The sequence below is a fragment of the Tyto alba genome, unplaced genomic scaffold (genome assembly GCF_018691265.1).
Source record: "Tyto alba isolate M040663 unplaced genomic scaffold, T.alba_DEE_v4.0 Super-Scaffold_18, whole genome shotgun sequence".
In the NCBI taxonomy this organism is placed as follows: domain Eukaryota; kingdom Metazoa; phylum Chordata; class Aves; order Strigiformes; family Tytonidae; genus Tyto; species Tyto alba.
In genome coordinates, this window is record NW_024881280.1 from 32,623,726 (window position 1) to 32,649,159 (window position 25,434).

A 25,434-nucleotide genomic window follows, 5' to 3' on the forward strand; every position below is an offset into this window, starting at 1 on the left:
ATTATTTGTTTTGGAAGTATATAAGATCTGACAAGATCAATGTCAACGTTATTACAGGAGTAAGCCAGAATAATGAAGTAATTGTATCATTCTAAGTCTCTATTTCAACAGCAAGGAAAAACATCAAGCTCCTCAATAAAAGAAAAGCAGCACAGGACCATCTAGAAATAAAACATGAGAAAACACATCTACTTGAAGAACAGGTTTTAAATTGAAAACATCTGAGATGTAAGTACATATGTTCAGAATTTGTGGACTGAACTTAGCTAACAAACTAGTTAACAGAAGAGCAGAAAAAAACAAACCAGTCCAGCTCAGCCACTGTGAGTAACAAAGATACCTGCCAAGATGTTCCATCTATATCCACTGCGTTATTTTGAAAACTGATAGAACAAGAAACTAAGAACTTGCTGAAGCCAAATCTGGAGAGAGAAAAAACAGGAACCGAGCCCAGCTTCCCGTGGCTTTAGACTAGGTTACAGAAGCTGGACAAAGCAGCACAGTGCCCAAGCTTATCCGTTCTATTAAAACAATACTGAAAGGTCCAGTTTTATGGCCAGTTTTAATAGCAAAATCCAAAACTTTATGTCCTTAATGTACCTTTATGTGAACAGTGAACTGCGGAGATAAAACTAACCCCCTGTTGTACCATTTAAAGAACTTTATTTCAGAAGGGCATGAATGAACAGCCAGCAACATTTACTAACAGTTTCTCCCAGTCTACAACCATGTAGATCTAGAGAAGGGACCAGAGTTAATGTTAGTAAAGAAAGCAGATGAAATACACTGCAGTAATATGCTTTTGTTGTTAATAAGAGATAGATGTAGTTTTGCATTAACTTAGTACCAATATAACACATCCTGTGCACACAAACGATGGTAAAAACTTAAAAGATGCATCCCAAGGACTCTGGTCTCTTCTCTGTTTACTTTAGAGTGTCATTCTGTAAGTGTTTTAAACAATCTTTGGAGCAGGACTAGATCCAGGATGTCTTATTCCAGGTGAGTGCTCTGCTTGGTTTGGTTTGTATTCCCTGGTATTTCCTTGAAATTTTTTTTGTGCACCAAGGGACTGCTTCAAGTTGGAACAGATCTAACACAGAAAATTCTTACTTGGGTAATGGAGGAACAGATAAAAAGAAAACCATAAACTATTACAAATATAAAATACAGAGTAGAAAATTAGTGTAAATGTTAATTTATAAAATGTAAAATATTCACTTAAGATGTTCTATAGCAACCACTGCAGAAGCCTGCAGTGAAGTGACTTCTGCTTACACTGTAAGCATTCAGTGGCAAGAATTGGTTTTGCTCAAGTGAAGGTCTAGATACAAGATTCCTGTATCATCTGGTTTCTAAACCTGCTTGTAAAAGTCTCCTTTCTAAAAGGGTTTGGTTTTTCCTGTTATATTCTAAAGTATTACAAAAGTGTATTTTGTAAATATTACTCCTGTAACTTCAGTTCTCTTAGAGAACTTACAAAGACCAAAACAAACACACCCAGTTTTTATTTGGGAGAAAAAAAAAAAAGGCCAAAACTCAAACATCTCAGAAACAAGTGAAAAAGTTTCATTTTCCTGGGAAAAGGGTTTTTTCCCCTTCATTTAGCAGACAACATCTAGGATATTTTGAAACGGAAGCATTGAGACTTGTGCTCCCAACTCAAAATCCAAAGTTTGCAACCGACATCATTCGTGTCCCAGAAGGTCTTAAGTATGGCAATACTGTCAAACAATATTAGATGAATCCAAAAGCTCTTTTATATTATGCTATCTTTAACATACAACACAGCTGCACGAGACTCCTCTGTTATCCTTCAAAGACCTTCATGACATGCATTTGCCTAACAGCTATTTTTCTATTTGGTCTTACAATATTCTTAAAGGGGCGGGGGGGTGATGACACACACCACCAAAACAACAACAAAAAACCCCATATTTCAGATCTGTTCCCTTTCAAGAAGGGCAAACAGAATGCACAACTGCTTACAAAGCTCAAACATAAGCATTACTGCAAGAACCAGCTTCCCTCATTTCCCCAGCATAATCATCAATATTTATTGTGAACGTTCATCTTGAACTAAAAGAATTATATTTGTTGTATTTTTCCAACACAGAACCAGTCTAACAGCACAAGCAGAATGTTGCTCTCTAATAGCATGGCCCGACACACAAAAGTAGCAAAGACTGTTTTTCTGTTTCTGTTTTTCAGGAAAGTTTCATTGAAGAGATTATCAAATCAAGATTACACTGAGGCTCTACATTTGAATGAGCTGCTTCTGAAGCGTTTCTATGAGCAATACAGTATAATTAACGGCTGGAATTCCTGGCAGACTCCTCCTAAATGTCTTCATATAGGAGAGAAATGGAGTACAAAATGACATGTAGCAGACTCAGAAAAACACACAGCCCCTTAAGTCCTTCACCTAGTGTTCAGTCACCAGTATGACCAAACCTGGATTTGAGGCAGAAGACTAATAAACACCTTCTGTTGCAATTAATCTAGCTCTATCAGCAGAGCCAGCAAGACACAGCTCACACCAACAAATTATGCTGCTGTACATTGTAACAGTCTCTAAAGCAAAAGGATTACACCACTATACATCAGCATAACATACACGGGCATTTACCAGTACAGAAATAAAATATGAAAACAAAAATCAGTTTTCTGGTATATCTATAATGACAGCAGCACGTAAGGGATTCAGAATAAAAATTTAGGAAGGGGGATGTTTGCCCTTTAACAAACACAGACATGCAGCCAGACTCTGGAACAAGCTATTTAATTTTTAAAAGTGATCTCTATAAGCCCCTGTGCAACAGTCCTAACTACACAGTTGCTCTACCAATGGTGCAGAAGAGGTGCTATGCAGATTCCTCCTCTTTTACCTCCTTAACACAGAGGACAAAAGGCAAATTGTGAAGTGTGTGGCACCTAAGATGCAAAGCAAGGTGAGGACCAATGAAACTAGATACGTTTCTGTCTTCCCTATGCTATCAAACTACTTATCCATTTTTCTTCTATATAGCTTTAATCGGATAGCCCCTTTTCCTGTTTTTGTTGAACTCATAATAATTCAACCTGAAACATGCTATTGAAACTAAGGCCTTAATGATTTACCTGTCATTTACTTTCCTTACCATTTACTTTGTACCTCCCACATGGAACAACATAAAAATTAAATTCTAATTCCAACTCTTCCCATCTCCCCTTTTCCCACTTTTTTTTTTTAATTGATTGTATTTCACCAACACAACCACATCTGAATATAAAATCCACAAGAAATATTTAAGCACACATGCCCCCTTCAAAAAAAAAAATGAATACATTTCTAATCATATTCATCTTTAGAGGAAATATCAAAGCATGTGTCTCATGACAAACATCTTTTTTATCTATGCCACTGCTGTATCTAACCACCTATGGATAAAGTAGCTACTTTCATTATTCTTCCCAAATAAATTCACAGTAATTGTCTATAACCTCACACACAGAAGTTACTTTACTCTAAGGTCCTGAAGAAACTTTAAATATAAGATAGGAGAATACAGTGAAGTGATACATAAAATCCTGCTTCTCCCATACTACAAAGCACAGTCTTACCGTTTTAATTTCCGCAGTCTCTGTGTTTATGCTCCCCGAACTGCATTTTGACATCATGATATCAGCTTGTAGACTAATCACATAATTTTCAAGCTTCGGCTCTTAAAAAGAACAACAACAAAACCTATGAACTATAAAAATGGTTCGAAAAGGGAACTACAATAGCAGGGTTGATCGTGGCAATTCAGTTGCTTATAAACACTTAAATGTATCAACCCTACACTATAACTTGGGGACATAAAATTAACTATTTAAGTCCACCCTGAACATGAATTATTTTAGTTTAGTATGAGAAATGAAAATTTCGAATAGTGATTTAAAAGCTAATTTTTGGTAGTTGAAATGTGCAAGGAAAGTGTACTTCCCTAATCCTATCTACAGGTTACTATGATTAATGTTAATAACTGGTTCATGTGAGAAACACACTAGAGGTACGTTCTACATAATTTTACTATGTTCTGTATAATTGTACTCCTTTCTCCATGCACATCTATTTTCATTTCACTTGAGTTAAACGTTGAAAAAAAAAAAAAAGGACTGAATTCAAAACTTCAAGTATTTCCATTTGAAGTCGCAATTGACACAGTACTCATGAAAAGCAACAATTTCTTCCTAAGTACGTTAACACGTGTTTTTTAATAAAAGTACAATTATTGTGCAATTAAGATGGTGATTTGCATAAAAATACATTTAGCTATACAAGTAAAATTAAAAAGGACAAAGAATGTCATAGATATATTAGCCATTCCATAAAACTATACCTTAAAAGAAAAATACCATATCTAAGCAGATCTACAGTATTCTCAAAGCTTTAAAATGAAAAAAATTCACACGATATCTTCACCTAAAGTATGAGTGTTCCCAGGTCTAAAAAGAGATTTTTAAGTCAATTTTTAAAAAATCAATACTGAAAACTTAAATGCAAAATGGGTCTTGATGAAAATTTCTACTCCAATCAGTTCCATAAAGTGAACAAGAAGGACGCTCTCAAGATTACTTCAGTATGTTCATTTTTTACCTCAAATGCTGATGCTGAGCTTTTCCAGAGTCTCCAAGCCTGTAATTTTGTTTCACCCTAGGTAACCTAAAAGGCAATATAAAAAGAGAGCATTTTAACATGAACTGCCATAAAAATCGATTGTGCCATGTGGTAGTCTGCTTTCTTGCATTTTAATATTTAGCTCTGTAGCAACAGCACATGGTCCTTCAAAATCTAATTATCATATGTCCTTTTCTGGCTGGGGGATACAGACAGTCAATGTCTGAAAGATCAGCCTTAGAGTGCTCAGGAGATATTTGCATATTTTGTTTTATCTGCTAAAGTAATTGCTAGCTGAGTCCAACTAAATTTACAGCTTTCCTCCCCTGTGCTCCCTCCATGCATGTTTCATCTAATGAAGTAGTGAAAACTTGAAGAAACTTATCATTTAACACATTAAAAAAAAAAAAATCTTAAAGAACGTACGTTTTTCAAGAAAATAACGTAAATGAACAGCTATTGTTTTATTTTACAATGAAACTGTGTAGGGAGCACAGCACAGAAAATCTGATGAGTACTGTGTTCGTGTACAAAATAGAGCTACAAAAATTTTATTCCCAGGGCTACTTTTTAAATTCGTGTTCGTACCATATACATCCTTTTTATCTGCACAAAATACAGCAAATTGCTGCTAAGACACAGTGACTAGAACTTAAATTTATGATAACATATCTGAGTTCTGCTTAGGTTACTTCATTTATTCACCACCTCTAAAACACCGACCAGAGGAAGTATTCCACTGAAACAGAAGAGCCTAATAACAGAAAACTGTCACATCTCTGGGAAATAGACAGAAATATATTCCACTTTATAGTTGTAAGAAAAGTAAAAATGAACAAGATAGCATTTAGTTACCCCAACATATAACAAACATGAACAAGGGAAGAAAAAAAAAAAAAGCTTCAAATCTGTCAGTAAAACTAATGCCATATATGGCCTCACGCCGCAAATTTACTTTATTCCCTAATTGTAGATGGCAAGCAAAAAGCATACAGATCAACAGGTAAGATCTGCAAGAACCAAAAAAAGTTTGTAATTCTCCACCAATCCCAACAATTGCCTTTGGCATATCGAAGCCATAAAACAGAAGATTGCAGCTTTAATCGATTGGCAGACGTGAATTACAGTAGGTCCTTTTAATGCCGAAGCCAACGTAAAACCAGACAGGCCACATTCCTGAGATGCAGTCAAGTTCTAGTACAAAACAGCGAGCTTATATCACATTAGCATCTAAATGGTGTTGGTGCACCCACTTAGACAAAAGCTTGTTGCGGTAGACGGCCAATCCTTCCTGTCTGCAGGCCAAAGGCATCTGCAGCTTGCCAATGGTCCCAGCCACACAATGGACACAGCTAGGGGTTACCACCACAAGTAACATAACCAAACCCTCCAGCATTTATTAACTATAACATTGGAGTCCAATCTGACAAGGTTTTTTTCACCACATTTAAAAAAAAAATATATATACACACACACACACGCTCTACAGTGACTGGGGAACTTGTAAAAAAAAAAAAGAAAGCAAAAGGGACAGAAAGGAAAAATTAATCACATTACTAAAAATCAGATTTCTAGAACGTCTTCTATTGAAGAGTAACACCATCATTATTAAAAAACAAACAAACAAACAAAAAAAAACAACCCACGTTTCTCTTAAGAGCTCAACGTTCATGTATTTTATCTAAAGGTAGAAGGCAAGAGTTCCCAGATAACTAGCCATTTGCAATGTCTAGCTAGACACACCAAACATCAAATACTCAAATAATATAGCAACAACATTAGGGGAAAGGAAAAAAAAAAAAAAGAAGACGAACAACAAAAACCACCCAAAACCTCCAGTCCCTATAAAGACATCAAGAGAAGCATCCAAGAAGGGACACACCAGTCACTTCTGCAAATCTCCAGTGCTCTAGGTATCTACAAGCAACCCTAGTTACTTCTGCAAATCTCAGCCAGCATCTTCAAGTATCTCAGCTATCTGCTACTTAAATATTTGCTAATATAAAAAAACAAGTATCAAAGAGTATACAGAAGAATATGTTAACAGGTTCTATTTTTATTTCCTGAGTTTGCAATTCAATATTTGAAAATAATCATGTTAATATATGTAATTGTTGCTATTAAAAAAAGACTGTCAGAAAAAGGAGGACTGAAATTTATAGGAAAAGACCTACTGACACACTACAGGCAACAGGCCGAATCTGAAACTCACACTATCAGTGTTCTTGCTCTTGAAGATCTTCTGCAGTTTGAAACTAAACAACTATTCCCTCCAACCCAATAATGATCTTAATATTTAATTAAACCATTATTCAAAATGTTAATAACTTGAAAATGAAGTTCTTATCTTGCAAGAAGATATATGCAACTGGACTCTTAAGCTCACAACAGAGCTATGATGAAGGAAATTATCTTCATGCAAATACCAATTCATTCCAGCGTGAATCGAAGTCCTGCAGCATCAGAGGGTGTAAGGTAAAAACTACTATTGTGATTGGGAGGAAAAAGTCCATCTGGTCTGGCATCTTGTCTCTCTATAATTACTGCTGGTCACAGATGCTGGCCGCGGGGGGAGAAGGGGCGACTGTAAAACAGAACTCATCCTTCTCTTCCATGTTATTCCAGCAACCTTGTATTTCCAATTTGGTTTATTATGGTACAAACAATAAAGTTAGTCAGAAACCACAGTAAAAACTCCCTACAGCCTCAGATTAACTCTGATACAAAATACTCTTAGCATCCAAGCAACTCAGCCTTCTCCGAGGAAGTCAGGGGGAAAAAAAAAAAAAAAGACACATCTCTACATCCGGGCACATCTCCAAATAAAAAGCATCTGAGCTATATGAACATTCTGAAACACAATTAATAGATTTAATGGCAATTAGAATTAAATTATTCCATGCAATATTTAATTCTATTTTTTTAAGCTGCTGCTTAAAAACTAACCCGCAGAAAAATCACAGCTAAGTTTGTAGAGCCTAATTTATGTAGGTGGCTACACTATTATTATATCAATAACACAAGAAGGGATAATTGACCATATCTCTGAATTTATTTAACATTTAGTCCTTTACTTGGGTACCAAATTATGTACTTGTGATTATTTAGTTTATCTGAAGGTTATGTTCAAGCCTTTCAGGCACCTATGTCTTTCGACAGAAAGGCAATTAAGCAGACATTAGGGTAGGGATTTCTCTCTTCCCCAATCTGCAGGCAAGCTGTGAGGCAAATACAGTTTCAAAGCATCAATTATTCTTGCTTATGATAAGTAAAAACAGCAGCTGCCCCCTGAATATAACCCCATGTGGGGATTTCAATCCCATTATTTGCATAAACATAAATCCTTTCTCTCCATGTGGCAAAAAAGTCAAGCTCCTCAACACTTTCCTGTTATCTCTAGTGTCAGAACAGCCAAAAATACTAAGAGTCTTACATTACCAAAGGCTTTTTATGAACTCAGTAATTCTATGATGCAAGACCTCCAGATATTTGGGTTTTAAGTCATCCTTTATAATTTCCAGCAAGTCTAAAAGGAGAGTTCAAATCTCCCATAGTTGATCATACCAATGTAATTAACACCCAAGAATCAGTGTAGAAATGATAGGCTTAGTTTCAAGAAAGAACGTATTTATTATTAACGATGCATCAAACTAACTCATCCTAATACAACCTTAACATACGGAAGTGTTACGTACTGATTAGCATATTATTTACTCCAATTACATTTTAGGCTTTATAGTTTTTAATCTGTCTTCCTAAAATAGAAAGGCTTCCCACCAGTTACACCATGTGTTTGCACATGTTCTTTCCCTGCAAAGAAATTGTGGGCACAGTACTAGAGTTTTCTTTTATGTGCAGCTAGGATGAAGTCAATATTAAGTTCATAAAAATATGTCCTATAAAGACACTATTTTTGCTCCCAAATTCAGAAGATATTCAGAGTTGCTGAGATGCCACAGAACCCCATCTCCAGAGGAATAACACCAGAGGGGAAAAAAAACAACCAACCAAACAGAAAACCCCAAACCACACCATTTATTTGTTCATTTTATTAAAGAAAAAACTGAAACATTGGTAAGATATTTCCATAGGTCCACCAAAATTTTTCAGAATATGTAAGAATATCTAAAGGTATAGATGAAAATGCTCTGTGGGATACAGTGTTGCAAGGGCTCTCACACAAGATGACGAACAGAATTTCCCATGTTACGATTGCAAGAAAAGAATACATGTGCCTGACTAAAATTATCTGAATCAATTCCAAAATTGAAAATGTAATTAGAAAAGGAAATTCTTAACATCTTACGCTACATATCTGGCTAACCAGCTTACTGTGCAGAGCAGCAGGAAAAGGCTTTTATGTTGAGCCATTTCTTGTTTTAAGAGCTGAGAATCAACCAGGCCAGTGTTAATTCTCTGTGTGGTGATAAATCAACAAGTGTATTGCGTCCTGCAGCATTAACGTTCCAGTGCTTAAAAACTTTGTGCACCATGAAGCACTTTACAGAGATTGCAGGTATTCTGAATATTCTCTTTATTGTAGCCTTTAACATACCAGTAGTAATTAATGCTTTCTATTGGAGTCAAACTACAGAGAACTGTCATCTTTAAGGCAGAGGCTTCAAGAACAACTGACATGATATTGAAACCGATTCAGATATTTTCAAGAATTTACTCAGTGAAAAGGTAGTGATGGGAGTGCTGAAGTTCTTATCTGAGGCAAAGTGGCAAAAAATAACAGTATGTGATCAGACATGCTTGTTTTGTGTATTCTGAGTGCTGAGCTACCGGTAAGAAAAACTGGAACTGTTTGCAAAGATTTGAGGACTTCACCATTTTGAACAGCCACTTTAAAAGGAAGCCTTAGGTTTAAAAGTAAATACAGAATCATGATTGACTTTGAAAAATAAAAATATTAATGATCCACAATACACAGCTAGATCATAGGCATCTAAACATTGACTGAGAAGCTTTAAAACATAATGCTGCTTTATTTTCCTCGTTTGAAAGCTTTTCACATTCTAATCAACTATGAAAGCTAGCACAAGGTCAGTTAAACAGCCTACCATGTTTGCGTTGTGAAGTAACCGGTTCATAAGGGTCCCTTAGCTCCAATATTGGTATACCAGTAACACTTTCAGTGCACGACACAAATCAGAAAACAGACCCGTTCCCAATTCAACCGTCTGTCAATCTTTCACAGTAGCAGAACAAATGCAAGATGAAGAAGAATAATTGGAAATAAAACAGGTATTCTTGAGAGATTTCTCTGAATCTGTATGAGTAGGTATCTTTACCTAATGCCAAGTACAGCGCAATTTCAGACCAGCACAGCGTAATTCCAGTTTTTCACACTATATATGGATACTCATACTATGTGGCTAAAAAAAAAGTATCCAAGTTGCTCCTCCTTATTGAATGATAAAAAAAAGCTTCAAAAACCTGAAATAAGCTGTTTTGCTTGAGCCACCATCTAAAAAAAAAAAAAACAACCCAAAAAACAAAAAACCAACATGAAAAACCCACAAATAAACAAAAAACAGGGGAGGGAGAGATAAAATAATTTTGTACTCTTCATTTCTCAGTATGGAATGAAAGTTATTCCTGCATGTAAGTAAAAGCATTCCTAGCTATGCAAATGAAAGGATGGTTCCAGACATCAAAGCAGTTGTGGTTTACTGAATACAGCATTACTCATTTAATAATTATTGAGGTAGGTTAGGAAGGAAAGGTAATAGAATATTGCTAAACAATTCTGCTTTTCTGTATTCTCTAAAACCACTCAGGGCTGAGAAATAATGTTTTAAAGGAGTTAAAACCCTGCAAATGGTGCAGTCGAGGGTTTCGGACACTAGTTTGGGTTCTGGAAGCAATATAACTAAATTAATACAGCACTGCAGCTGCCAATTAACTCTTCTGCTGAGCACAACTCAGAATTAATATATTCCTACATTCTTTCAATTCCAAACCATGTCTGAATAACTGGCCCGCTATTGCACTGGGAAGACAGACATACCTACAAGATCCTGGTGCAAAGCCATCAGTGAAAGCGAATTCGCCTCTTCTGTAACACTAAAATACAATCCTGTAATTCAATCAGTTGTGAACGGTGTTTTCAGGGCAGAACACAAATATACTAGTTTCAGTTGAGCCTCTTTTCTAAAAATACCACTGCAGATTTTGCTTTACCTGGAACTGATTACCAGCTCCACAGTGCTGGTTATCAAGTAACAGTAGTATCAAAAAATATAAAATATGAAGCAAAATAAAGAATTCTGTCCCATTCTTACCACATCAGTTGTAGTTTGCATGGAAGTTGTCAAACTACGCATCATTATGCCCAGTATCATCTAATTTCCAGAAGTCTAATAGCAGACATTTTACATGTTGCTTGATTGCAACAACATTAAGCAGCCAACACAAGCAACCACGAGCAAAAACTCTGAGGTGTTTTACCATTTCATTAGTTCTGAGTTTTCAGAAAAAACGTAGCCAAATTCTGTGAGGTCTACCTGACAGCTACATCAGCAGAGCCCCTTTCTGCCGGTGTCCTAAGCTTCTACTCTGGATACATTAAGATGTAACAAAAAAAAAAAAAAAAAAAGTGACAGCCTGGCAGGCACATTTCACTGCTGCAATCCTGGTGATTGACAAGAAAAGACTGGGAGATGACAGGAGAATCAACTAAGCAGCAGAATACAACTCCACCACTTTGAATTCGGGAAAAGAAAACACAGATTCACACACAAACTTTTCAGTTATCACCATACCGTTCTTCCAATGCGGGCAACCCTGCAAACACTTCAGTATTTTCACTTAGCTGTGGGTACTGGATTAGGACTTACAGTACCCTGCAGATGACCAATTCCAGCAGCTCAGACTGACTACTTAAATTCTCCAGAGGTCAATCAAACCCAGACTCTCTGAAGACATCCATGAAGCAGCACTGAAGGGGATGGAGAACAGAGCAGCCAAAATGAGTATGTAACCTTTTCGGTAGGATCAGAAGAAACACTGCCATCATTTAAATGACAAAGAACTCAAGCTAGTTATGAGGGAATCAAAGGAAAGGAGCAAGTTTCCAGAAGCAAACCAGAACAACATTCATGCAATCAAAATCAATTGGAAAAGCAGAGGTATTTCTGCTTAAAAAAACACCAAACAACTCCCACACCTTACTAAAAAAGCCTTAAAATACAAAATAATTTGGTTTAAAAGCAGTGGAATAATCAAGTATTTTAAGGTAAATTAATCCACCATTAACATCCCAATACAGCAAGTCTGAATAAACTGAAGGCATTAACATCCCCTTAATTTATTCTGGATTTATATTGGGAAACCTTACATATAAGGTTTCTTATATAACTAACCTTCTGATCAGTTAGAAACTTATTTTGGTTTTGTAGTTTTCTTGAAAAACAGGTGCTTCCCTATTGATACTATTTACCTAGATTTGCAACTATCAAATACAGGCAACTGATTAATTAGGAGGGTAGTGTCACAGCCATCATTAACATTCAAGTAATCACATCATTCAGCTTGTTAAGTGGTATATTCCATTATGTTGAACAATTTTTCCCCCCCACCTGTTATGCATATTACAATGTATTTGGAAATAATTTACAACTCCCTTAATGCAAACATATCTTAAAGTTCTAATAATAACTATAAAACTTTAAATTATGCAAAATTAATATTTAAATACTACTGGCTTTCAATTTCATCGACTAATCATTTGCTTTTATCAGCTAATGAGCTGAAGTTGAGTAGGTATAAACAGATGCACTAAGATGCCTAAAGAGGCAGATAATGGATTGGTATGACTTTCAGAATGATTTAAGCAGATTACGTGCCTAATTTTCAATGGAGATTTGAAAGATTTCCCCCTTCTTCCTCAGCATTGCTTTCTTAACCCTGAACAACTGGAAATCTCTCAGATGAATTACAACACATTTCTTGCACAACAAAACTCAAAAGTAGCATTATTTAGGAAAATGCAGTTAGCTTCAACCATTTTAAAGACTGAATAGACAGATACTTACTGAAGGTAGGATACAATTCCAACATTCAAAAACTTTTTCTCCATGACTACATCTAACTCATTAAAAAATAGCTATGATCAGAATTTACAATTCAAGATACTTCAGCGTCTTTCAAACACATACTAAAACTAACTGGTGAGAAAAAAAAAATAGAAACAAAAAAAAAAAATCCAAGGCTATAAATCTAGGCCTTTAAGACTTGTAATATAAAAATAGTCTTGAAATTAAATTTTAAAGGTATATAATTTTTAGAAGTTTGACTTTGCTGCACAGACAAGAGTTTAGAGAAACCAAGACTAATCAGCTACGGCAATGAAGTTCATTCAAAAAGTAGAAGTGTGTTAAATCCTTATGGGCAAGCTGTCACTGAGAAGAGTGACCTTATTACTCCTCTACTAGTAGGATTAAACACAGAGTGCATGCAGAGGTTTAACATACCATAATTTCACCATATTGGTATTTCATTTTAGCTCTCTCAGATATGTTAATAAAAATCTGTGTCCGGTTGTACAGTCAAACTTTTCTAAAAGAATCACAGAAGAAATATGGTATCTCTGGTGTAGACGAAATACAGGAAAGTCACTTTGTATTCTACCACTTTTCTTTCCTTTTTACTCAGCAGCGAAACAAAAATGTTGCATGACAAAGGCTCCCAAATCACAGCTTAACATGCATTTAATATAGCACTGCTATACATACAAGAACATAATGCTTACTTATTTTTCAACCCACATGCTTCTTCCAACCCTCTCTTATGCTGGCACAACTGTTTCCAGGTAACTTGTGACCACACAGAGACAGACCATAACAGACTAAAGAAATCACACAGAATAATTCGTTCTTAGATGATTTCGTCTCCTTAATCCACCCTACCATACAACTTCAGAAATGCCTGCACCACTGAAACGTAACAATAAATACCACTACCTGGGGACACACAGGTATTTTCTTTCTATGTGGACATGCCATCTAAAATGCAGATCAAACTGCAGCCTGAGATCAGCCTATGCACCTCAGATGCCTAACAGGAAAAAGGATTTACTGCTTTGACTAGTACCTCCATGATCCCCTACCTAGAATGCAAACTTCTAAAGAATATGTATATTTTACTTTAAACTTTTCTGCTTTTGTCTTTTTAATTAACCCTCTATGTAGTATCACAATATCAATGGCAAATACTCCTGCATTAAGTATTGGCTATTATTTCGTATGAAAATTACACTTACAGTCACAATGAATATTCTTAGAATCATGCCTGCAAACTGGAACTTGTAAATACTGTTTATCCCATAAATCCAATGAGATACAAAAGTTTAGCCCACACTAAGTGCTGAACTCCTTACATAGAAAGGCACATTGTATACATTTTGGATATTCTTGCTCAAAGATTTAATGTATCTTAACAGTACTACCACCATTCAATTACATATTTAACAAAAACTGCAGTCAATTTTCACCATAAAACCGGGTTTAGCCTATTGAAAAAAAAGCATGGTCTGGAAAATTTGTACAGCCTAACTCAACTCCCAGTTTTACTCTGAAGGCAAATTTATGGGATGGGGAAAAAAAGAGCCTTACTCAATTTGGGGAAAAAAATGGAAAAATCACAAAGTTTGCCTGATTTACAAAGGTGACTTCTCTCTCAACTAGTCCAACCTGTTACTTTTGAACTTCCCACATAATTTAGGTTTCTGTTGTGGATAGTGTGAGGCCTCAAAACTTTGATTTCAAATTAAGGATAACAAATCTCCACTATGTTGGTGGTAAACCAGTGAGTTGCTTATTTGTTCGGGGGTTTGTTTGTGGGGAGGGGGTTGGTTGGGCTTGGGTTTTTTTTGTTTTTTTAAATTAGGACAATGATTTGCTCTTCCTTCACTGAAGCCTAACCACCCTGCTTTCAGGAGTTTTTAAAGCTAATCAACGTATGCCTGAGAACACACCATTCCAAAAAAAAAAAAAAAAAAAAAAAACCACAGCAAAAAAAAAAAAACACCAAAAAAACCCCCATCACTTTCAGAAGAATGGAAAACTGTATAGAGGAAAACATACATTTTTTTAGGTTATTAGGCTTTGATTTCCATTTGAATATATTAGTAACTTGGAATACATAATCACTACATTTCAGGAAAACTGCCAAATATGTCCTAAAATTTTAAGCAGTTTCTTGAACAGCTCCCTAATTATGGAGTCACGACTACAAACTACCACTAGATAAAAGTGAGATGTTTTAAACCAGACATAACTTCAGATCTGGATTTCCAAGCTAATAGCTATAGTCTAAGTGTTTCAGTGTTGATTACTGCACTTTCTGATGACCGTTGCATTTATAAAAAAGCTGTTAAAACCTCAGAATAGTACTCACTAAAGAAATGTAGTTAAATCCAATTGCATTTTTATTCCGTTTTCATAACGGACCATTAGCTTTTCCCCCTACTTTGGTTCATATTCTGGAATTACTACATCTGATTTTCATATACAAAGACACAAATTTACTGTAATAATACACCTGTTTATAATAGCAGCTATTAACAATAAGTGAGAAAGTAGAAGGTTGAGAAAAATATGAAACAATTATTTTAATTAATAGGCGAGAAGATAAATCAGTATTCATAAAGGAAGACAGTATCATGGAAAGTAGTATGTTGATATTCTATTTCATGAGACTAAAGATCCAAACCCACACCAACCAAGTACTAGATGAAGCAACCCCACCCGCAGACTGCTCCTTCCCTTCTCTGAACAGCTTTGACACTTGTCTGACTCTGGGGAAAAAAAAAAAATGTTCAGCACACTAACCAAGTGATTTTGTTGGGTATTTTTTTTTTTTTCCCCCTTAACCTAGGCAAGTTTTCTGCTAGTTCTGCAAGCTGAATTAAGTAGTTGATGGGGATCAGATGAGCATTAGAGCCGGCATGAGGAGACAGTTGTCACCCACTTTGACAGCCACCACAGACTGCCCACACTACAGAAAACAAGCAAATTGGATTCAATAGGTTTTTGACTGTCACTCAAAACCAGACACCAGCTTCTCTATCGGCAACTGCTGCTGAACCGTGCTCCACTAATGACAATAAACCTAAAAATTCCAGAAACAAAACTTACTGCTGTCTAGTCCAGAACTGAGTGCAGCAAAAGGAAACTCCTAGTGGCAGTGGACGGGAATAACAGGATGAACCCATAAAAGATTTTAACAACTGCTAATAGTTGGCAGTCAATGTATACATTAGTAGCATTATTGGCATGCTATTCGAAATGCTTGCTAGAAATCAGCACCTGCTTCATCATTATGCCAGTCACTACATACCCTAAAATCATCCAGTAATTCCTTGTAGATACTCATCTAGATATAACCACCGGTCCATAGACAGTTTTAACAAATCACAAATTTTGTCACTGAAAACTCATCTTCTGTTCAGTTTAGGCAACGCAAAGTCTTGAGAAGACCATTTTCCAGACAATTTAGTATTAATCAAGGCAGGCTTCACTTCTCAACTTCAACACAGCAGAGCGTTAACTATGCAGAGATTACCAAGGGAAAATTACTCATCTCCTGGAAGTTGATCGTAAGTCTTTCGAAGACCCAGGGAGCTCACAAATGTTTCTGGCATTCTTCCAGTCCTTTTTCAATGAACTACTTCAAGGTAAAAATGCTGGCCTACCTTGCCCATTACCTTAATAAAAATCTACATGTCCTCCTCCAGAGCTTTGTCACCTGTTAGAGCTCAAACTCCCTCCCCTCAAATCCTTCAGTAGGTGGTACATCCACACTTCTTCAGAGGAGGATTTCACTAAATCATAGTCTTTCTGATTGCACAGTAAACTAATCAACTGATCTATTCAGCATATAAAACTATGAATTTGAATGCCTGGGTATACGTTCCTTAAATTTTTATTTATGATCTTTGAAAGTATACAGACAGACAGCTGCTTCTTGCCTTTTCAGTTACAGATTACTGCTTCTTTAGTGACAAAATAATACAACTCAGGAGGCTGATGCTGACAAGAGTTCAATATTCTTTGGAAACAATGAAGAAATTAAAAAAACCTTCCCCTCTCCCCTTCGCAAGTAGTAAACAAATTATAAGGCAGTCCACTGGATTTTGTTAAGTTTTCACAAGCTAATGGAAAATGCAGACCTTGCTTACAATAACTGTAGAACTAATGAGAAAGAGAGAAGGATAATCCCACGGCTCTTAGTAACATGCTTCTGTCATTTTCCTCATACAGTCTCTGCCATTCATGCTGATTCTGTTCACTGGTAGAAAATACTCATTTAGAAGGGTCAATTTTCCTCTTATTTTGCCCTACAGAAACAGGAAAGCATAAGTAGCAAGAATAAATGAAGAATATGCACACATCTGCCTGAGGACTCATAGAATATGCAGCAGAAACAGAGGTTCTTTTTTTTTTTTTTAGTAGTGTACTTTTTCATGCCCATTATCCCCCTCCAATAGTAATTTGGTTTTTAAAGTCTTGGAGATCATTGAGCCACCACAATGTTAGACAGTAAAAGTAACAAAAAATGATCTTCAGTAACTAGGGCAGGGAGAGGGGCACGTCTGTTCCCCAAAAAAAATTTCACAGACCTCATCTCAGTTCTTTAAAAGTTCACATAGCAAATTGCCAACATAGACATTTAACTTCAGTGGAAAGACGGCAAAAGGATGTGGGTCAGAAAGCATGAGAGGCCAAAGCTTTTAGTTGTATGGTATGCACTTTCTTTCATTTTATGTTCTCTTCCAAAAAGGAAAACCTCCTAGCCACTGACCACGAAGGTAGCAAGGCAGACAGGTTTGCTCAGAAATACAAAGCTTAAGTGAGGAACTAAAAGTCTTACTTGAGATTGATCCCAGGCACTCATACCCTGATCAGATATAATCAATGATTATTATGAATTCATAAGACCACAATTAATAAATCAGCTTAAATACACCTAAATGTCATAACGTACAGAGGCAGAATATCTAAAAACTATCTTTGATTTAAGCACTTGAAAGTTAAACTCAAAGGAGGGAGTGAAGAGAGAAATACCTCAATTAACTTGCTAAAACTTGTGAGTCAGTAAGAAGTTAGGTCTTCTGAATCCTAGACAACATCCTAATCACTAGATGACCTCTAGTTTTTACTATTATCTAGGAAGCAACTTCACCTTTAGGGAAGTAAGCCTTGTTCATTTCTTCTTGAATAAGAAAACATAGAGCCAAAGTCATCACAAAATGCCAGTAACAGTTGCAAGAAAGCTGTTAAGAAACTTGATCTAGATCAGAAACAAAGCAGACTTTGCAAACAAAAGAGAAACATGAATTGCAAAGTTAAGCCAGCCCAGACATGCCTGCATAGCCGAATCATCTCCATCGAGTCAAGCAAATTAACTTCAAAAAGCACACTGTGTTTGCCTCGCTTCCTAAGGAAAGGGAATTTATGCTATCAGTTAAGTGGGCAGGTCTAAAACGCCAAATGAGTTTTCAAAAATTTTGAAGTTTTCAGAAAGATTAAAGAAAACAATTCCGAAATTCTGAAGTTTTCAATGAAGCAGACTTTTTTTACCACTACCCAGCTACTTATTAGCATCTCTGCTGAAGAAAAGGCCACTACACGGCTTGACAATTTACAAGGAATCAGATTCCAAAAGACAGGCACTGGAAACCAGGTTTTAATAATTAACAGTAAGGGTTGTTGTTGAGTGGTTTGGGGTTTTTTTTTGTGTGTTTTTTTTTGTTTTGTTTTTCTGTATGAAAAGACATGAGAATACTGATGAGCAATTTAAAACAAAAGAAAATAAAAATCCCGATGCCCAACCTGACCACCTGTGTTTCCACCAACCAGTCCCTCAAGTCAGCAGCCATTCTGTTGCATCTCAGACACAAATGCACACTTCTTAGGTGAACCCAAAGGAAAGGATGCTTTATAAAGAGTAATAGAAGATGCCAAACACGAGCAAAAGCTGATCATGCCGCCTTGTGTAGCACAAGTACTGAGCCACAGACATAAAGCAGAAAACCTTGTTTTGTTCTGCCTTTTTTCTCAATACTATCATGTAAGAGCAAGGATCAAGAAAGTGCACTTCTGGTTCTTTTCCCTTGGTAAGAAGAGACCCAAAAGTAACACCTGTGCCAGCCAAAGCAAGGATCACCGATTCAAGAGTGTGTGGCACTTCAGTAAAAGCCACAAGAAGTGGTACTAAAGTCTCTTGGATTCAAGAACATTTATGCAAGGAGAAGCTGGAGAATATTGCTCTTCCTTCCTTTCCCAGGATAGAAGGGCATTGCAACACCTCCAGCTGTGCAACAATGCTAGTTAATTCCTCAGTACTTGTTTCAGTTCTCTGATTCATGACTCCAAAAGCTGCAGGAATTTGAAGGTGACAAACGTCAGGGAAAATTTACTTACCTAATGCAGTCTGCAATGTAGAGCAGAAATAACAAGGGAATTGAAGATATAGTGCTCAACATTCAAACTTGGAAAATTATGACTTTATCAGGTAAGTCATGCAAGAACTACCAAAACCAAGAATTCACCTGGTATAATATCATGGCATGCGTTAAAGTGGGCACTACTTTGTGCTGTACATTAAGTCTTTTAGAATGGTTATTTTAATTACATTCCTACGTCTGCCACCCAGCCAAACGATCACCACAGTTTGAACACCAAACCTTGAAATCCCAACTAAAGACGTCAGTAACTTCAGCTAAAAAAAAAAAAAAAAAAAAAAAAAAAAAAATCGAACTTTTCATTTTTACTATATATCAGGTTTCTTCTCTTCTGGTTTATCACGATACATATGGAAATCATGAAAGGCTAAAGGATGAAGAAATACATCTGGCTGGTGTGAAGAAAAATCATGCTTCTCCTCTACTCTAATCATGCTTAGCCTTCAGCATTCTAAACGCCTATTACACACAATTACAGAGGCTCCTGTTCTGTACAATACTATAATTATACTTTTACTTTCTTTAAAGGGAACCACTTCTTGGAAAAAAAAAAAAAAAGAAATCAAACTTCTGTGCTATCAGTCTGAAGAAATTACTGTTGAACATATGAAGGTGATGGGATACAGATGGTCAGTGGTTACACAGCTAGGCATTAGGACACAGGAACCATCTCACTGTTCTGCCAACAATCTATCAAGCTCAGTATACTCCCTAGTTTGTACCATCTACATGAAAGGAAAAAAAAAAACACCTGGATTTCCTCACAAAGAATTATGGAATAATGGAACAACCCATCTCAAAGAATGTTCTGATGTTCTACCTGCTGCCTGACAGATTAGATTATGCCCTGAAATAAAACTCCTGACTGTAGTCTTAGCACTTACTACAACGCTCATCACCCCTAAAGCGTACAACCTCTTCCAAAATCTTCCTGAAACTCTTGCTCTCCCTTATATTCTACAGCACATCCAAAGAAAAATCAAGAGTATTGCAACTCCAATTTTACCATATCCATTTTACTAAATGGCTCCTTGCTCTTCTAAGAGGGATATATGTGCTTGTCTTTGGTTTTGCCAGTAATTTTCATTTAGTTACAGATCGATGTATACTTAGTCAGTTCATACTAGAAGTGTACGTGGGTGAAGTAATGATACTCAGACTCTGATCATCTGTGTTAAAGCACCTTTGTGCAATTAATTAACTTTTCTGAAAAATGGGAAAAGTACTGTACAAATTTTTGAAGTGGGAAATAAGAAATATCTATAGAGTACACAAAAACCACGACAAGGTTTTTTGAACTGCAGGTTCTGCTTTTTTTCTTCTTATAGGCTAGACAAGATCAAAGTATTTACCAAAAAAAAAAAAGGTTTAACTTCTATAAAAACATTAGTGTAACATCAACATCGGGCAAAATAGCTTTCTAGCTTGTTGCCTTGCCTCTACCAGCAACCAATGGAGAACATGTATGAAGGAGTGTAAGTAGCAGGGCAAGCAGGAATACCTTCCATTGACCAGTCACCTTGATGTTGTCTGAGAAGATACTCCTGTGATAGTCGCTGATGATTTTCCCCACCAATTAATTGTTTCAACTTCCTTGTTAACTTTTAGCATTCCCAACATGCTGCTAGCTGCACCAGGTCTTTTAGCTACACATGGTGTAAAGGAGTATCTCATTTGCTTTGAATCTGTAGAATACAGAAATCTTTCAGAATCGGGGGTGGGGGGGGGGAACAAACAAACAAATAAACAAACAAACAAAAAAAAAACAACAAACCAACAGCTTCCTATCCACTTTTTTCACAACTGAGTTTCATGTCTCTTATCCCTCCACTGGTATCTTTCCCTGGGTGAAAAGCCCTAACCAATTTTCAATCTACCTTTCTCTTAGCCTAATACAACCTTTTTTGAGGTAGAAGATAATGGGAAAACATCTCAAACTGCATTTAGTATTAAATGTACGGCCCCAGAAAGGATTTACACAATGGCATACCGATGCCATTTTCTTCTCAATTAATTGCTAATTCCAGCATTATTCACTTTTTGACTACCAAGTACTGATCTGCCACTTTCACAGAACTGTATCACCAAGATGCTTTCACGAACAGCAGTAGCCAATCCAGAGTTCAGCACTGCTGAATATTTTTTAATCCTACGGATTAATAAATAATAAAGCAACAATCCAATGATTATACATGTAAAAGTACCTTCCAGCTGAAAACTTCTAGCAGCATCTGCAAAACTTTTAAACAGCCTACAGTGTATCTTGCAGAGACAGACAATGGGAAAGACCCTCTTAAAAGAAGGATTTAGGAGAATAATTATGGCATAATAGAGATCAATTTCAGTCTATATCAACTTGTTAATACAAGCACCAGCCAACCTCCAGAACGTGCGCTTCAACAGTGCATCCAAAATGGCTTATTAAGAAAGTGTAAAACAGAATGTAAACTGAGCGTCTGCAAAGTCAGCTGTTTTGATTTTCCATTTTGTTCTGTTTCTCTGAACGTGTCACCACTTAAGCCCACCGCATCATTCGAAGCTCAATATCTTAACATCAAAAATTCTCGTGATCATCTGACGTGCCAAACATCCTCCCGACTTTCAGCAGTTGAAGTTAACTGAACCCCTAAGATTCACCTTTTTGAAATAACAATTTCCAGTTAATAATACTACACGAAAAATACCCCCTTTTTTTTTTTTTTTTTTCAGATGTATCACCATCCATTTGATACTCATTCGGGTTGGTTTTTTTTTTTTTTTTCAATTACCTAACGCAGCAACAAACTCTAGCGCAAAAACACTTATCTTTTCAACCTTTTAGCTTAAGATCACACAGCACAAGGTCTGCCTTAACCACGCTGCCACTACGTTTTATTTTTTTTTTTTTTTCACTCCACACACTGCCCTCGTTTAAACTGGAAGAGGACGGAAAGGAAGCGGAGAGCCCAGAGTTTCTCGTACCGCCGTTAGCACTAGCACTTCAGAGTGGAAACTCCGGTACCACCGCACGCCGCCTCCCCCCAAGCCCACCCCGGCCCGGCCGGGCTCCCGAGCCGCCCGGCAGGCCCCCGGGGGGGGGGGGGGCGCGGAGCCAGCGGAGACAAAGCCGCGAGGGGCCGGAGCGCGGCCCCCGCCGCCGCCCCACGGGCGGGGCCCGGCCCCTGCCCACGCCGCGGCCCCGCGGGAAGCTGCCGAGGCCGATCCCGCGGCCCCGGAGGTCGCGACGGGCGGCCCCCCCCCCCCCCGGGGCCAGGGACGGAGGCGGGGCAGACATAACCGAGCCTCAGCGGCGGGAGGCCCCCCCCCCTCGGCGGCGGCGCCGGGGCTGCGGGAGGCTCGGGGCGGCGCGGGCAGCGGGCTCCCACAGCCGCGCTCGGCCGCCATACGGCTCCCGGGGCGAGGGGCAGGCGCGCCCGCGCCGCCATCTCCTACCTGCTCGGACGGGACCCGGCCCGGCGCTTCCCCCCACTACAGGCCGCGTCTCATTGTGCCGCCGCCGCCATTTCCCCGCCGCCGCCGCCTCACTCCCCCCAACTGTCAGGTTCCTCCATTCACCTGGGCCCGGGACAGCCTCCTCCCCCTCCCTTCCCCCTGCGCTGCCGGCACTACGCAAACGGAGCACCTCCCCCACCCCTCCCACCCATACCAACGGGGGCCGCCCAACGCCCGCAACGCAAGCCCGCTCCGAGAATTCCACCCTGCGCAGCTCACACGCTCCACATTCCCACGCCATGAAAGGAGCCAGGCGATTGGCGGCGGAAGCCGGGTAAAAGGTGAAAGGTTCACAAGGCAGCCAATGCGACGGCGGGATACGGCAGCCGCCGGGGAGCCGCCGGGTGGTCCAAGGGCTCACGTGTGTGTGCGCGCTCCCCTCCCCCGCCGCCGGAGGACTGCGCGGCGCTCGGCCCCCGGCGCCCCTCCCCCGCGCACGCGCATGGGCGGGTCTCGCGCGCGCGGCGGGCGGCGGCGCTGAGGCGAGGGCGGCGCCCGCCATTTTGCGCGGGGGGTGTGGAGGCGGGCGGCGGCTGGTGGTGGGGGGGAGAGGAGCTGTCGAGGCCTCCCTCCGGGGCGCCGATCTTCCCACTGAGACAAGACCGGTCATGGAGAGACGGCTCTGAGGGAACGGGGTTGTCCCAACTGTCGTGCGGCTCCGGGCAAGACCCGGGAGAAACGTGATCCTTTTGGCAGCGTGTGGGCAGAACAGCGCTGCGCTCTCTGATCGCGCTGTAGCGAAGTCCCACCATTCCACACACAGAGACGGTCGTTTCTATCAGGAGCGTCCTTCCTGCCAAAGGCAAAGTGCTGCGTTTCGATGAGGGAGCTGGCACCCTCAGACCTTGTTGGTCCTAGGCCCAGAAGAAGAAAGGACTACTGGAGTTGGTTGGGTTTATGTGTACTCCCTAGGCAGCATCTCCTTTTGCCATTGCTTAAGGCAGATTATTCACCAGCTGGACAGCTGGTCTTGCTCTGATTTCTTGTCAACACTCACTTGAGTGATGTTACTGGTTACTACTAAATTTTTTTTAAAGTGCTCTGAAATATCTTGGATGAAACAGCTGATACAGGGTAACTCTTTTCCACCATCAAAATCCTTAAGCCACAGATGAAGAACCAAAGGGAAATGTGTGGTGCTGAAACACCGAATGCAATTTTTCTTGTGCCTCACACGCAGCTGTTTTCCAGCTTTTATTTGTATCACATTTGACGTAAAAATCTCTAAGCTGTGTCCTTGGAAAATTGGGGGGAAACGTAAGACAATGAGAAAGCTCTGAGCAAGTTACCTGCTATAGAATGTCTGATGTAGGAGAAGGTTCAGTTGTGAGTGTCAATAACTGGTCACTAAGGTAGGACATAGGACTGGAATGAATCCATTTACAACAACTAGCACATTGGGAGCTACCTCACAGTTTATTATAATTCCAATATCTGTTAATTTTAATTCCCTCATCCCACCTCCCATGGCATCGCCTGACAGCACCAGTCTCTTTGCGACTGGTGAGGAGACCGAACCTTCCTCATGGAGACGTAGCTAATAACCAAACCTCCAGGCTCGATGACTGCGTGACTTAGATCTGTAGCCACAGCCTGGATCAGATAGATGCTCAGGGCAAGTAATGAAATGGGTGGCTCTTGTAAATTCATATTTGGAGTTTGAAAGTCCCTTGGCTTAGTGTAGGTCCCGATGGATTGTCAGCTGAAGGCAATAATCACATCCCACTTTGGCCTGGTCACATCCCCAAATAAATGGCAGTTTTCTGGAACCAGAGAGGAATTATCCTGCTGAATATCTAGTCATCAATTACAATAGTGGTGGAGCACAAAATTGGTGCTTCGCTCCTGCAGAGCTGTGTCTGGAAGTGACCACGAAAAAGCTGCAACCGTACCTGTTCTCTAACACATTGCACTCATCTTTTGTAATGCCAGTGAATATTTGCCAGTGTCAGTGTTCAGCTGTTCAGATTACCCTGTTACTTTGCATGGAGTTAATAGCTCATCCTTTTTACCTTGATTGCTCTTCTTCTCAGGGTTTCATTTACATTATAGAGAAATTAAATTGCTGATCAACAAGTAAGTGTTTGGTTGTGGGTTGGTTTGGGGGTTTTTTTGTTTTGTTTTTTTTTTTTCTGAGCATGGAAAAAATTCTGCCAAAAGATGGGCGTAAGTGGCAAAAACCTTTACAATTAGGGACCCCAGTTTGCTTTGGTGTCATATGAACTGCTAAATGCACAATTCAGTTTTCAAGCTGAACTCTTCCTCCTTGTCCTCTACCCATACACATCTCCAAAAGCTCTCTTACTTTTCAGTAGTTTTCTTACTTTTTGTGCAAGGAAAAAAAAAAAAAAAAAAACAACAAACATTTAATCATAATTTCCCATTGTGATGGGGTACACACACTTAAAGCTCAGAACAGGAATACCTGTAATGCTAATGAGTGGTCAGATCTGAGGACTGCCTGCTCATACGAATCACCACACCAAAAATGTAAAGTTCCATCCATGTGTGGGCAATGTGGTCACTCTTGTGGAAGGAAATCATTAATGTAAATATACATTGCTGGCCCCATTCTGCCTCCTCCCGGCACCTCAATCCGTGGTGGACGGATTTGGTTGTGTGCTGTATTTCGCAGATCCTGTTTGCCCTGTTGCAAACCCCTGCAAGGTGTGCAGGTGCAGAACCAGTTACACTTGGGTTAGGCCAGGTGACCAAGTTAGAGTCTCCTAGGATCACATGTACTTGCACAAGGAGATGGTCCTCGTTGCTTAATAAAAGACAACAAGGACTGTACATGCCGTGGGAAGCCACTTCTGGCCAGCCACTC

At 38.9% G+C, this 25,434-nt stretch overlaps 1 protein-coding gene across 6 annotated transcripts in view; it reads right to left on the minus strand.

Moving 5' to 3' along the window:
• DICER1 (dicer 1, ribonuclease III) overlaps nt 1–23,004 on the minus strand; it is a 68,546-nt gene extending 45,542 nt beyond the window's left edge. For 2 of the 6 annotated variants that reach the window (XM_042790797.1, XM_042790798.1), the window contains exons 1-3: nt 22,548–22,675; nt 4,622–4,687; nt 3,604–3,704 (exon numbers count right to left, since the gene is read on the minus strand). The gene's annotated coding sequence lies outside the window, so the exon portion shown is untranslated. Of the gene's footprint in view, nt 1–3,603; nt 3,705–4,621; nt 4,688–22,547; nt 22,713–22,761 lie in introns of those variants that run through there. The other 4 variants (XM_042790799.1, XM_042790796.1, XM_042790800.1 and 1 more) reach the window with 4 other exon arrangements.
• Nucleotides 23,005–25,434: the final 2,430 nt, after the last annotated feature.